The following is a 13,139-nucleotide window of genomic DNA, read 5'->3' on the forward strand; positions in this document are numbered from 1 at the left end:
GTATGTACCTCACAAGACATCTGCAACAGCTGGAAAGGCTACAGAAATACCTCACTAAAAGAATCACAGGACTAAAGCAGATACCCTATGCTGACCATCTAAAAAAACTTCAGCAATACTCTGTGGCATATCATCTACTCAGAGGCGATCTCTGCTTAACATACAAAGCCATGTCAAACCCTGAGTTTTTGAACATACTCCACTTAAAGAAATCCCAATCTCAGAGCCACACACTCCAGGGATCTAAACCTTGTCATCACAATGAACAAAACATGCTGGGGGGATGGGTTCTTGACTCAGAGACTCCCCATACTCTGGAATAGACTGCTCATTCATGTCAAGCAGAGCACCTCCTTGGCCCTCTTCAAAAGGAACCTTGATGATTGGATGGGAGATAAGAAATTCACCCCAGGGATCATGTCAGTCACCCTGCTAGACAGGGGTCCAGGGAAGTAAATATTGTGGGAAGAAATATCCGGGGAATTGTTTGGCTAGGCTTGTATAGGCCCTAGGGTCAATAGTCTAGTACCAAACTATGAACCTATGAACCTATGAACTAGGCTATTGATCAGTCAGGAAGGTTCATAGGTACTTACCAGGCTATTGGTCATTCAGGAAGGTTCATATGTACTTATTAGGCTATTGATCAGTCAGGAAGGTTCATAGGTACTTACTATGCTATTGATCAATCAGGAAGGTTCATAGGTACTTACTAGGCTATTGATCAGTCAGGAAGATTCATAGGTACTTATTAGGCTATTGATCAGTCAGGAAAGTTCATAGGTACTTACTAGGCTATTGGTCAATCAGGAAGGTTCATAGGCACTTACTAGGCTTTTGATCAGTGAGGATGCTTAAGAAGCCTTGCCTTACATTTCCATGATAGTGTTTAGCCCTCATAGTTTGCATACAAATAACCCAGAAACAGGCCGAATAAGGATACGTCGGAATATTTACATGCTTCCTCTATCCATGAGGGACAGCAGTGCTAAACCAGGGGTGAATTTGTGCTAACCCATTTATTCATCCAACTTATGTCTGAACAGAGTAATTGAAGTACTTTGCTTTATGTGTTATGGAAGATGGTCCATAGAAGTGGTATTCTCTGTGATACATACCTAACCCTGCAACATGCTCTACTGATTTTGCAAAAGAGATGGAGGCCCTGTGATTGGGTGTTTAAGACACCATTGGACATGTGAATGTGTAATAGGTCTGACAGAACAGAGTATTATATGATTTAAGCCCTTGACTTTTTTAGTGAGAGAGTGTTGTGGTCATTCTAGTTGTAACAAGTATTTAGACAGGTACATACCAAGAGTCATTATACTGATCAGCCTATTAAATTCTAAGTCCAGTAGAATAATCACATCCCTGGATCTGGATGCAAAACCTTTAGATACAAGATGCAGTATGAAAGAAGATGTCTTACAACATTCGCTACACTGTGATCAAAGAACATTTGTTTGTCAGTATATGTTCCCAGATCCCTAACTAAAGTTTTAATTTTCAGGGGTCTGTTGTCCACATAATAGTTACAAAGGAAGTCATGCTTACTGAAGTATACAGTTATACACTCATTGGCATTTAGTTTTAGTTTATGGTTTTGACACCAGCTATTTATTTGAGACAGGTCCACTTGAAGGGTCTTAGTATCCTCTGGGGAGTTTATGATAGCAGCAATGTTTGCACTAGTATAAAAGCTTGGTCAGCCCAAACCTTTAACATTAGCTTTGACCTCTGAGAAATAAATGCCAAAAAGGACTGACTAAAGGAATGAACCCTGGGGTACACCAATAGTAGCAGGTGTTTTGGATGAGGTAGAACCACCTACCCTAATTTCTTGGTTTCTATCTGTGAGCCAGTGTGCTATCCAATACGTTACAAAGGACTGACATTTAGCTGTGAGAGTTTATCTATAATAGTTGAGTGTGGTAAGGTGTTGAATGCCTTTGTGAGATTGAAATGGGTAGTGTGTACTGCTTTTCCCTCATCCATTGCTTCAGAGAAGTTGACCAGGTTAACTAGGCAGAACCTGCCTTTGATGAAACCAAACTGGGTTGGGTAAAGAGTCTGTAGTTTGCCTGGATTCTTATTTATTAATTCCGTAATGGCTCTTTCCATGGTCTTATAGATGAGACTGGTCAAACTTATGGGTCTGGGAACTATTGGGTCCATTGAAGCCCCACCTTCATGCCAGAGAATGACTATTGCTCTCTTCCACTCACCTGACATGATGCCTCTTTTGAGGTTGATATTGAACAGGTTCGGTAGGGGATCTGATAAGTCATGTTTCAGGCTGATCAATAAGCAGCCTGGTATGTTATCTAGCCTCATATATGCAATTTTCTTGGCCATATATAGCTCCTTGAGAACTTGTTCTTGGGAAATGTTAGGGGGTGTAAGTGTGGGTATGTAATCTGAGAGCATTATAGTAAAGAAGGGGTGAAGTTTGAACTAAATTTGTCCACTAGCAGATTGTCTATATTCTCTGGATTCAAGTATGTGGCATCAATTACACAGTGTTGGACATTGTTTTTGAGATATTTAAAATAATTAAAGAAAGTTTTGTCCCTTCTAGGATGCTTGTTGTTTTTAAAACAAAAATTTAATGCTGTAGTTCTCCCTAGGTCTGGTCTGGTGCTTTCATGCAACTCCTTTATACAGAGCCACATAAAATGTACTTCAAAATGTATTCAAAAAACAAGAACTACAACAAAACACACACTGGATGTTGACATGCAGAGAAAGATTAAAAAAAAAAAAGAAAATTAATTCCAAACAGAAACATTTAATGTAGGAAAAAGGTTTAAGCACTTTCATCCTTAAATTGAATACAAGTGGATCTCTTCAGAAACCTGTTAAAAAACATAATCAGCATAGTCATGTCATTACAACATTTAAGATTTTAAATCCTATGAAAAACTATAAATTAGGAATCTTGATATATTTGATGAAATACAAATAAGTACATTCATGGAGAAGTAAAACATGACATGATATGCGTACAACCAAGACCTTATAATTTTACTGCTATTTTATTTTAAAATACTAAGTACAGACATTCTGTCATTCAGTCCTGGGGTTTGATAGCATCCAGCTGCAATTGTCAAATTAACTTTCTTTGACTGTCACATAGGGACCATCTTTAATATATAAACATCATGTAAAACAACCACATTTGACATACCTTGAGTCAGGAACAGTATGTGTGATGTACTCTAACTTGTTTTTAATATTAATATTCCTACTATAAACCATGGTTGGTGCTACACCAATTCTTCCTATACTGTCCTTACCAAATGCTGTGTCCCAATTTTTAATTACTATCTGTCCTCTAGGAAATCACAGAAGAGGTCCTTCTATCAGTATATGTCCTGGGCATAACTTTAAAATCTTTATTGCCAAGACTGAAGAAATGTTTTTGCTATCTCTCTTTCTTTACATCACTTTAAAAAGTATATGTCATGTCAGCCAGATATTCTTGTTCAAGAAACATCATTACAAGTTTATCACTGTCCAATAAAAAAAAACTTGATCATCAGAGGTCAGTTTGGACAGTCTGATGAACTGGCCTTGCGCTATGCTACATTTCTGTTTATAGGTATACCAATTTCAAAATGCAAATAAATATGCAGAATAAATATTAGAAAACCAACCCCTATTTTACCCGAACAACAGAATAATATTAAAGGATAAATATTATATTCACCAAGTGCACAGGTTACTCTATTTAGCTTTTCACCCAAGACAGGAACCTTGCTCACTTGCTTTACCAGCCTTGTCTGCATGGGAACACATTTTTGCCCAAACATAAAAGAAATAAAAACAAACTAGGGAAACACTGTGTGTTCCATTGGAACTACTTCTTTTTTTCTGCCCAAATAGTTGTTCACTAACCTTAGACTCATTAGCCCTGTGCTGTTACTGATTGTTTTTTTCTGCAAGACATCTTGCCTCTGTGCTAGCCCTGCTCTGTTCACCCTTGCTGTACTCGGGCTCACTCCGGTCCCCTACCCTACCACCATTCCCACCCACCCCCACATCAATTACATTTCTTTTCACCCTAAACACACCTCCTCACCCATCCACCAATCCAGACCCTCCCCATCAAACCCCACCCATTCTCACACTCCAACCCCCTACTTACTCCACATTCCCTACTGTCCCTATCTCTATATCTCTATTCCCATCTCCACCCCCTTTACTTACATCTACACTCATCCTCACATCTACACCACACTATACTCTACCACTACTCCAATTGCACTACTCAAAACTCCCCCACACACTCCATTCACAAATACAACCTACTGCCATAACTACTCCTCTTGCACTCACACACTCCATTTACAAATAAACTCTACTGCAGTATCTAATCCTCTTACATTCACCCACCACACTCCACTCTCCACCACAATGCCTATCATACACAATACATTTTTACTTGCTCTTACTACTTATCTTACTCTCCTTCTAACACTCACAACACTTCACAGAACCCATTTACCTCCCAAACCCACATCTACTACAACCTCATACTATGCCACCCACTCCAGCTATTCTGAGATCTGCTCTACTCTGTATGCCACAGACTTAATTTTACAGAAAAAAAATAATTATTCTCTTTCCCCAACACATTCTTCCATATAATCTCAACCACAACTACTTTAGAAAAAAATACCATCCCTACGCTACTCCCACTCATCCTAGCCTAATCCTATGTGGGGACATACACACCAACCCTGGCCCCCTCTCCTCCCACCCAGGATGCCTCTCTGAATACCACTAACACATCTAAATCCCTAAAACTCACCACCATCAACATACAAAGCATAAAAAAATCCCTCTTCTACAAGTCTGGTTAGCACAACATAAACCTGACTTTACAGCCATAACCTAAACCTGGCTAAAATCATATATAAAGGACTCAAAATTTCTTCCCCCTAACTATTCATGCCTTAGAACAGATAGACTCCACAAAAGAGGTGGGGGCATCACCTTACATTATCCTAGTGCCTTCACAGTAATCCCATACCCAAAGCCCATTCCCCCTTTTTCCACCGCAGAGTTATTAATTACCTTTCTAAAGCTAAATGACAATAAAAGTATGTGCATCATAGTCATATATATTCCCCCAGGCAATAATGTTCCCATTCTTGAAGACATTCTTGCATGGACTACTGCAACATAAAAAATGAAACAATCATCCTAGGCAATGTTGATATTAATTGGCTAGACTTCTCCACAAACAAGTCTTTGTCTAATATTAAGCTTCATACCTACACTCAACTAATTTCAGACATTACTAGACCTGATAAACAGAACATCAAAGGTTCTATCCTGGACTGGGTCATGGTTTCTGACCTTAGCAAAGTTGCCACCTCCAGTACACTCCCAGATAGTATCAGTGACCACTCCCCAGCATACATAATACGCAAACCTCCTCTTTACCAAATACCCACCAATTTAGACATAGTCGAGATTTATCCCATTTCTGTCCAAATACATTTAATGACATCTTATAAAATACTAACTGGAACCCATTAAAAGTCCTCACACTCAACAAAGCCGTGGATTTCTTCAACTCCACTTTTCTCAGTATCCTAAATAAGCTTGCCCCTCTCTGACTAAAAAGAGTCAAGGCTAAACATGCTAAATGTCTTAACATGTCCACATAATTCATGTCTTCCAGGGATAAAGCCTGGAACATCTGGATAAAAAACAAAACCCTTTCCAATCTCCAAAAATATAAATAACTTCGCAACCAACCCAAATGATAAGTACTTAAAAACAAAAAAGAATACTTCCATACTCTCCAAAACCAACACATACATAACCCCAATAAATTTTGGGGAGCAATCAACTGCCTACTACATCCAGGAACTAACGATAATCCATGCCCAAACCGTAAAATTACTCCCACTGAAATAACCTCACTCTTCAACTCTTATTTCATAGACACCATTGCTAAACTTACTTCCACTTTCTCACCCATCACCACAGATCCATTCAACCCTACACTCACACAAACTCTACCTAACGCAATAGCCTCTTTCGCACTCTCTCCCATACCTACCTCTACTATTCTAAAGTTTCTGCAGAAACTTAAACCATGCACCAATGCACCAGATGACCTACCTGCAGAATACTTACAACTATCAGCCTCCTCCATAGCATACCCCATCAGTATTCTAGGTCCATTCACGAATCTCTCATTCCAGACATCAGGAAAAAGGCTTATGTCCTCCCACTATATAAAGGAGGACACAACTCTGACATTTCAAACTTCCGCTCTATCACCATTCTTTCCCCCATATCTAAAATACTTGAAAAGTGCATTCACATTCAGCTCCTCAACCACCTAACTAAACATCATCTCCTTTCCTTCACTCATCATGGCTTTAGGCCAGAACACAGCACCTACACAGCCCTCATTTCTTTCCTTGACACAGTAAACAGAGCTTGGGATGAAGGATCCACTGTCTCTGCACTGTTTCTTGATCTGTCAAAAGCATTCAATACAATCTCCCATACCCTCCTACTCACTAAACTCTCCATCCTCAGCATCTCTCCACCCACCCTTCAATGGTTCAAAAACTATCTCAGTAATAGGCAACACTCATGTATCTGGCAGCACTCCCCCTCCTCCTTTATAAATACCAATACTGGGGTACCCCAGGGTTCTATACTGGATCCCCTTCTATTTAGTATGTTTATTAATGACTTCCACAATTCTCTCACCCACAGTACTGTCATCCAATACGCAGATGACTCAACAATAATTTGCTCCTCTAAATCTGCCTTTGTACTACAACAACTTACCCAAAAAGCATTCACCATAACTGAATCCTGGATGTCACAAACCCATCTCGCACTTAATCCCAATAAAACTAAACTCCTAATATTTGCCCCCAAAAAATCCAGTCAAATTGACAAATATAAACTCTTTATCCAGTCGCAAAATAGTGCTATTATAGATGTCATTCCTAGTACCAAATTACAGGGTGTCATCATTGATGATAACTTAACCTTTGACCTCCATATCCACAGTAATATAAAAAAAAAATCAAAAACTGGGAGCCCTTTACAGGCACAATGATTTCCTTTGTAACTCAGCAAAAAAGTCCCTTGCCTTAACTTTCCTACTTCCAACTCTTTTATATGGAGCCCCCATCCTCATCATCATCCAGTCCTCCCTAAAACTAAAACTCATCTCATGCTATAACAAAATTGCAAAATTTGCCACAAATGCAAAATACTCCACCCACCACTGCTCCTCAATACACCAACTAAATTGGCTGGAGCTCCCTCATCAACTCACTTATGCACAACTAATTATTGCCCATAAAAATCTACAATCCAGCAGTCTGCCCAGCCCTCTCCCACATTCTGAGTGCATACCAACCAAAACGAGTCCTAAGATCTGAAAATAAAATGCTGTTGAATATTGATATACCTAAGCTCTCAGCTGGACAAATACTATACTCTTATGCTCTCTCCAAAGCATGGAACAACCTCCCTGCCTCTCTCAGAACTATCAGCAATTATACCAATTGAAAAAAAATCCCTTAAACTGCATCTCTCCTCACAATGGATATGCACCTGCACCCCTATAGTCTGCCCCATAACCTAACCTTTCTCAGAATACTTATTCTCTCCCCACTGTATAACTAGCCCACCCCACATTTTCCTTTCAAATCTACTCCTTCTGCTGTCACTTTAGCTGCTGCCATCCACACTTTAACCTTCTGCCTCAATCTCTCTTTTTCTCTGTACTACTCTCAACTATCTCTCTACTTACATCTCACTTACTCTGATACACTTTTGCACTTTCACATGCACCTAAATAAGAATAACTCTACTCCATTTCTTCAAATGATTCTATGTATTCTAACATTTTCTGTATAATTATGCTTTAAGCATGTAATACTACTGCATTATATACTGTATGCAATGTGTAAGCATGTAATACTACTGCATTATATACTGTATACAGTGTGTATGTAATACTACTGCGTTATATACTGTATACAATGTGTAAGTATGCAATACTACTGCATTATATACTATATACAGTGTGTAAGTATGTAATACTACTGCATTATATACTGCATACAATGTGTAAGTATGTAATACTACTGCATTATATACTGTATGCAATGTACAAGTATGTAATACTACTGCATTATATACTGTATACAGTGTGTATGTAATACTACTGCATTATATACTGTATACAATGTGTAAGTATGTAATACTACTGCATTATATACTGTATACAGTGTGTATGTAATACTACTGCGTTATATACTGTATACAATGTGTAAGTATGCAATACTACTGCATTATTTACTGTATACAATGTGCAACTATGTAATACTACTGCATTATATACTATATACAGTGTGTAAGTATGTAATATTACTGCATTATATACTGCATACAATGTGTAAGTATGTAATACTACTGCATTTTATACTGTATGCAATGTGTAAGTATATAATACTACTGCATTATATACTGTATACAGTGTGTATGTAATACTACTGCGTTATATACTGTATACAATGTGTAAGTATGAAATACTACTGCATTATATACTGTATGCAATGTGTAAGTATGTAATACTACTGCATTATATACTGTATACAGTGTGTATGTAATACTACTGCATTATATACTGTATGCAATGTGTAAGTATGTAATACTACTGCATTATATACTGTATACAGTGTGTATGTAATATTACTGAGTTATATACTGTATACAATGTGTAAGTATGCAATACTACTGCATTATATACTGTATGCAATGTGTAAGTATGTAATACTACTGCATTATATACTGTATACAGTGTGTATGTAATACTACTGCATTATATACTGTATACAATGTGTAAGTATGCAATACTACTGCATTATATACTGTAAACAATGTGCAGCTATGTAATACTACTGCATTATATACTATATACAGTGTGTAAGTATGTAATACTACTGCATTATATACTGCATATAATGTGTAAGTATGTAATACTACTGCATTATATACCGTATGCAATGTGTAAGTATGTAAAACTACTGCATTATATACTGTATACAGTGTGTATGTAATACTACTGCATTATATACTGTATACAATGTGTAAGTATGCAATACTACTGCATTATATACTGTATGCAATATGTAAGTATGTAATACTACTGCATTATATACTGTATACAGTGTGTATCTAATACTACTGCATTATATACTGTATACAATGTGTAAGTATGCAATACTACTGCATTATATACTGTATACAATGTGCAACTATGTAATACTACTGCATTATATACTATATACAGTGTGTAAGTATGTAATACTACTGCATTATATACTGCATACAATGTGTAAGTATGTAATACTACTGCATTATATACTGTATGCAATATGTAAGTATGTAATACTACTGCATTATATACTGTATACAGTGTGTATGTAATACTACTGCGTTATATACTGTATACAATGTGTAAGTATGTAATACTACTGCATTATATACTGCATGCAATGTGTAAGTATGTAATACTACTGCATTATATACTGTATACAGTGTGTATGTAATACTACTGCATTATATACTGTATACAATGTGTAAGTATGCAATACTACTGCATTATATACTGTATACAATGTGCAATTATGTAATACTACTGCATTGTATACTATATACAGTGTGTAAGTATGTAATACTACTGCATTATATACTGTATACAATGTGTATGTATGCAATACTACTGCATTATATACTGTATGCAATGTGTAAGTATGTAATACTGCTGCATTATATATTGTATACAGTGTGTATGTAATACTACTGCATTATATACTGTATGCAATGTGTAAGTATGTAATACTACTGCATTATATACTGTATACAGTGTGTATGTAATACTACTGAGTTATATACTGTATACAATGTGTAAGTATGCAATACTACTGCATTATATACTGTATGCAATGTGTAAGTATGTAATACTACTGCATTATATACTGTATACAGTGTGTATGTAATACTACTGCATTATATACTGCATACAATGTGTAAGCATGCAATACTCCTGCATTATATACTGTATGCAATGTGTAAGTATGCAATACTACTGCATTATATACTGTATACAATGTGCAACTATGTAATACTACTGCATTATATACCATATACCGTGTGTAAGTATGTAATACTACTGCATTATATACTGCATACAATGTATAAGTATGCAATACTACTGCATTATATACTGTATACAATGTGTAAGTATGCAATACTACTGCATTATATACTGTATACAATGTGCAACTATGCAATACTACTGCATTATATACTATATACAGTGTGTATGTAATACTACTGCATTATATACTGCATACAATGTATAAGTATGCAATACTACTGCATTATATACTGTATACAGTGTGTAAGTATGCAATACTACTGCATTATATACAGTATACAATGTGTTAATACTTTATCTGTCTGTAACTATATGTGTATGTAACTATATGTGGAGCTTTTCTCCACGGGCCTCCACTGAAAATGGGCTCTTCTTAGGCCCAGTGGGCTTTCCCAGTAAACAAATACAATAAATAAATAAATAAAATAATAAATAAATAATCATTTGAAAAAGTCGACTTACTGTAAACTGTTGAGCAAAAACATTCTCATTCATCATTTTTGTAAATCCTGACATCCAAAAATTTATCAGTCTCAAATTTAAAGAGTACATAAAATGCAATAAACTAGTCATTGATGTACATGATCCATAAATTCCTGATCCTTTTAGTTGATGCCAGACCCTCAGAGCATACAACAGTACAACACTAGGAGGGTACCACACACTCCCACTAATTATGTATGCTCAGTTCCAGAAAAAGGGCGTACCCCCAATTCTGTGTTAAAGCAATCTCACTCCAGTGTTGACAGCTTTCCTGTCAACCAAATGCAACAAACAAGAGAGAACACTGTCAAAATTCTATCTTTCTATCTATCTATCTATCTATCTATCTATCTATCTATCTATCTATCTATCTATGTGTCTGTGGGAACACTACACAATCTCGAAAGTTTGAAATACCGAATTTCAAACTTTTGAGATCATATAGCTGAAACCCCAAACTACCGAAAGACCAGAAGCGTGAATTTCAAATTCCCGACTATCGGGAGTTTGAAATTCGCACTTCTGGTGTTACATGGAAGGGCAGGTAAGTATTTCTGTTTAACTGTGTTGGCTAGAGGTTTAGTGTGTAAGTGTTTGTTGTGAGTGTGACGTGTGTGTGTGTGAGGGGGATGTAGGCATGTGGTGGTGTATTCATGTGTTTGTCTGGTTAGTGCAACCTTGGAGTTAGAATATTTAAGTAGGGGGGGTGTGGGTGGCGCAGCTCCCCAAATGGGGGGTGCAGGGGAGCTTGCCCCCCTGCTTGTCTGCAGGTTAGGTTTGTGTGTTTGTATTTTGGGGGAAGGTGTGTGTATGTGTATGTGTCTGTGTGTGGTGTATGTTGTGTGTAGTTTTAGGTAGTTTGAATTTCGCGGTTTTGGTTTTTCGGTATTGTAGTGTTTCGGGTGTTTGGTCTTGGGATTTTGGGCATCGGTACAGTGAGTGTTCGGTATTTAGTAATGGTTCCATGTGTGTGTGTGTGTGTGTGTGTGTGTGTGTGTGTACACACACACACACACACACACACACACACACACACACACACACACACACACACATATCTATATATATGGTAAACCAAAAGGAGCAAAACTAAGAATATACAAAGCGAACTGGACGACCAGGAAAGCAAAAGTTAAATTTTATTGAGCGCTTTTGTCAATTTTTACCTATGACTTCTTCAGAATAAAATCAAGTTACACACTGAGTCTTATATAACCAGTGCAATAAATCAATTAAAAAGACTATAAAAAGTACATCCACTTTTAAAGGTGCAGGCTCCCCTTAATGCATTTTACTAGCAAGTCATGTAAATATTGACCATAGGTGTTATATCTCTTTATAACTGTATTTTCATAACCAAGAATAAATAAAATCAATAACATTCTTGTCATGGTTGTAAAAAACATGGAATATTTAAATGCAGAAGTCTGCTTTTAATTTTAAAAAGCTGCTAAGTGAAACCATATTATTGAGACCTGGGCTAGTGGTGGCATTGACCCTCAGTTGCCATGATAGTTCTTTATACTCCAGTAAATGGTCAAAAGGGCCGCCCCTTTCATCTATGATGATCTGTTCAAGCACTATAAACTTGAAATAGTGACCTGGGTGAAGGTTGATATGTTTGGCTAATGCATTTGCAATATTACATTTATCTATATCATAAATATGTTGATAAATGCAGGTTCTAAAAGCATTTTTGGTTTTTCCGATATAGAAACACATACAAGTCTGACAAATGCTTGCATAAATGACTTTTATGCTGCCACAATTATATTTCTGAAATAATCTAACCCATCCATAACCTTTGAGTAAAACCCTGTCTCCCTCTAATATGTGCTTACACTGCGTGCACTGCCCACATTTAGTCATTTTTCCCAGTCTACCGGTGGTACTACTACATGGATTTCTTTCAAGGACATTCTTGATGCTGGTGTCCTTTCTGTAAACCACTACGGGGGCTTCACCAACCTTCTGACCTATGCTTTCATCACTGTTGACAGGATAGGATGAAATTCTTGAACTACAACCTCCCATCTAAAAACGAAAAAACAACTAACCACACAATGAAGAATCCTTGCATTTATAGTCATATTCATTGGTTGTATTTATTTATTTATTTAGTCTAGTTGTTTAATTTAAATATTTTCTGCTCTAAAATTAAGCAAGCCACTAATTAAAATTCTATCGTTGGGGGTTGTAGTTCAAGAATTTCAGCGGAATCGCTTACTAATAACTACTAATAATTATTAATATTAAATTAACACAAATATATAAGGTTATGAAGTTCCAGGTAGAAGATTTTAGCAACTTTATGTTTTATTTTGTAGAAGAATGATGAAAAAGTTTTTTATTACTGCTTATAATGTAGTAAGTGTATTTATGTAATTTCTGTGGATCACATGACTTTTAGTGGTATATAAACAAAGGGAAATTATGT

Source organism: Protopterus annectens, chromosome 13.part0, assembly GCF_019279795.1.
Source record: "Protopterus annectens isolate FY-2018-M chromosome 13.part0, PAN1.0, whole genome shotgun sequence".
NCBI classification, from domain to species: domain Eukaryota; kingdom Metazoa; phylum Chordata; order Ceratodontiformes; family Protopteridae; genus Protopterus; species Protopterus annectens.